Below are 3,359 nucleotides of genomic sequence, written 5' to 3'. Positions count from 1 at the left end.
CAGGTAAACTGCTACCAGGTATTGCTGTCGTCACAAAATCATTCCATGATGACATAAAACAATGACGTAATGGGGCGCATTTTTACAAACTTTGAATTTTTGCTACTTGCGGTCGTTTCTTAAACCTTGAAAGCCTACTAACAGTTACAAGTCACATTTTCCCATCATATCTGATGCCCATCTCGATATCTTCAATAGTGGAGCATTCCCTTGAAAGCTAGCAATCGTCTAAACGGATTCATCAGCGCGTTTTCAACGCGAGGTCGGCTGCCGTCGGTTCGGCGGCGTTCGAACTGCGCCGCCTCCGTGCGCGTCACATGACCGCAGAGCGTCGCACGGGAGTGCGGTTGCGGCTCCCGCCACCGACGTCGCGTGACTTGGCCGGCGGGCTGATGCGCCTTGGCCGGGACCGGCCCGGACCGCGGAACGCGTCACGGCGAAGACCCGGGGCCGCCGCTCCGCCGCCGCCGCCGCCGCCGCGGAGCATGCCCGGCCGTGAGATAACCGGCCGGGCGGCTGCAGCGGCAGAGGTGGTGCACGCGGCCGGCCAGCCCCGTGCACCACCTGTGCACCGCCACCAGCACCACCTGTGCACCACCACCGGCCGCGTCCGGCCGGCCGCGGCCCGCTCGCTGTGCTCACGTTTGGTCACACGAGCATTGGCGCTTCCCAAGTATAGCTGCATCATAAAGACCTACACTGATTGTTATTGCAGCTTAACCGCGTGGCCTCGGATCAATGGATTTCACTTGTTGTCAACATCACCTTCCAGGAAGCAACCGTTGTGTTGCTTAGGCAGTGCAACGCATCGGGTTGGGTAAGTACATGTGTGGACATCGGGCCCGTGTGTGGAAGAGTACCCATATACAAGGAATAGGTGATGGGTTGGCTTAGGTATGACATTGGGGGGGGGGGGGGGGGGGAACTACGAGCAGGTGTGGATACGGCTGTGGGTAGACGTTGACGGAATGTGGGGCAGGCCCCTTAACCCTCGCTCTAATGGTAGGGAAGCTCGGTGCGACCCTAAGGCATTTTTTAAAGATTCCTCTCACGCCTGTTGGGCATTCGTGCCCAAACTTCCAGTAGCTTCTGATACATAATTTGCGCATGTTTTGACACTAAAAACGTGTTCTTGGTAGCCCTTTGGTTTCACAGCAGCGGCAGTTTTGGAGGAGCACTAAACGGCAACCTATGGCCAACGCGGGCGGCGCGCGACGAGCGACGAGCGGCAACCACCGATTCTACGAAACGCGCGCGACAGGCTGACATTGATACACGAACAAAGCCACAGGTAAAAAAGATATGCTCAAAACACAAGGCAGTACATCACTGCACTCAAAATTAAACAGTTAACGAGTTTATTTAAGTTGTGTGTCTCCATGGTATTGCATGTATGATGCACATCTGAAAAAGGCAGTTTTCTGGGCAAGTTGACTTTTGATCTGGCGTAATCGGGTCAATTCTTAGCCTGGCAATATAGCAACTAGTATAGTTTACGAGATCTCGTAGACACCAATGCGCTTGTGTTTTCCGCTAAGCTCTATTTATATTAGCTTGAAAACTCCAAGGGGGCATCAACCCCATCCTATTAGTTTGAAAACTCCAAGGGGGCATCAAACCCATCCTATGAGTCCGTGTTATGAAAAGCGGCGGATCAGGGCGAGAGTTAGCACATTCTACACAATGCTGCCGCCTCCGTTCTGTCAGCTTTAATTAGTTCTATTCACACTTTTATTGCAATCAACAATGCAAACAGAAAACTATTTTGGGTCGCAAAGTTTCCTGAAACTTATCCATGATATGGTGGAGCTTATTTGATGGGAACACGTAAACGTGCGGGTAACGGCCGAGTACAACTTATTAGGAAGGAGTAGCGGGTGGGCGTGGGCACAGCTCGATGGACAGCGGATGGATTGGGTAAAGGACCCGCATGGGCCTCCACTGGATGGTAGTCCAGACACAGTTTGGCACATCGTAACGCCCCATTGAGACGAACTTTTGTAAGCCGCTTGGGGAAATCCCCCCGCTCGCCAAGTGAGCAAAGCGTATGTATGATGCTTACAGGCGTGCACAAAAACTGCAGGTGCAGTTCACACCGTCGGGGTATTCCGACTGATTCACTGCCTATGAGAGCGTCACGTGACGGTACGGCACCGTCATGCCCACGATACGTGATGACGTCAGCGGGGGGGGGGGAGGGGCGCCAGAGTCAGTCGTTTGTTCCCTCGCCGTGATTAAAGCGCGCGATTTGCGTGCCGCATGACGTTAACGGCCAGGGAACGCGTACTGCCTCGGGTCAGCGCACTATGACGTATTTATAGCTCCTGCGCAGAGGCTACGGTCACGATGCGACGGATGTGGCCTTGTGGCTAAAGCAATGAATCTTCTTGATATCTTCCGCTGAAGTTCAACGGCTTACAGAAATGGTAAAATATCTGACATGTTCTTCAACGCATTAGTTACGCTCATAGACCCAGATGACAGGGTCATGTGCAGGGAGCCGCGCTAAAACGAGCTTGGAGGCGGCAATTTGCCAAGCGTCGCTGGTTGCTTTTGCGGAGATGAGCCCGGCGCTCCATGGGAACAGGTGTTTTCTTCAAAAATCAGGAAAAGGTGTGCATGCGATCAACAAAAGGCATACAGGCAAGTGGCAAATGAGTACGGGCAAGTAAATAAGTATACAAGCATTAACACGGTCATAGTTCTCTTTGGTGCTTAAAGCTGAATTGTTAAATTGTCCACCAGCTGACGCCTGTAAGTCATTAGACAAGATAAATCATTATCAATCATCAATCAAAAGGGTATCCGCTGAGGATTGCACCGATGGAAAATGTACTGACATGTTTGAAATGATTAGATGGTGCTGGCGGCCGAAATGTAGAGAGTTCGCTTATGCCTATGAACGACTCTATTGATAATTCGGGATTTGCTCACTCAAATGATATTTTGTTCAGGAATGGTAAGGTCATTTTCTCCACGTTATGAGGGAAAATATCTGCATATTCTTAAACTGGTGCTGCTAGGGGTTGAATCGATTGGAACTATACTGGCACGTTTGAAATGGGTGGATAAGGCTGGCGCCCGAAAGGTAAAAAGTAGGAGTATGCCCATCAATGGCCATATTATTGACTCGAAGTGAACTCACTTAAAAGGCATTTTGTTCAGGAATGATTTTAAACACCCTGCAGTCGTTTCCAAACGCAGCAAAGCAATACCACGCATTGAAATTGGAGAGTTCATAGCAGACGGCCGGAAAGTAAATTGAAGAGTAGGGCTGCACATGTAATACCAGATCTGGCGTTGGCACCCGAAACATGACGGAGGAGCGCTTCAGGGAGTAAGGGTGCTCATAGTTATCT

Source organism: Pollicipes pollicipes, unplaced genomic scaffold, assembly GCF_011947565.3.
Source record: "Pollicipes pollicipes isolate AB1234 unplaced genomic scaffold, Ppol_2.1 Scaffold_4740;HRSCAF=5597_pilon_pilon_pilon, whole genome shotgun sequence".
In the NCBI taxonomy this organism is placed as follows: domain Eukaryota; kingdom Metazoa; phylum Arthropoda; class Thecostraca; order Pollicipedomorpha; family Pollicipedidae; genus Pollicipes; species Pollicipes pollicipes.
The sequence above is the reverse complement of the archived record's forward strand: the minus strand, read 5'-3'. Positions refer to the sequence as shown.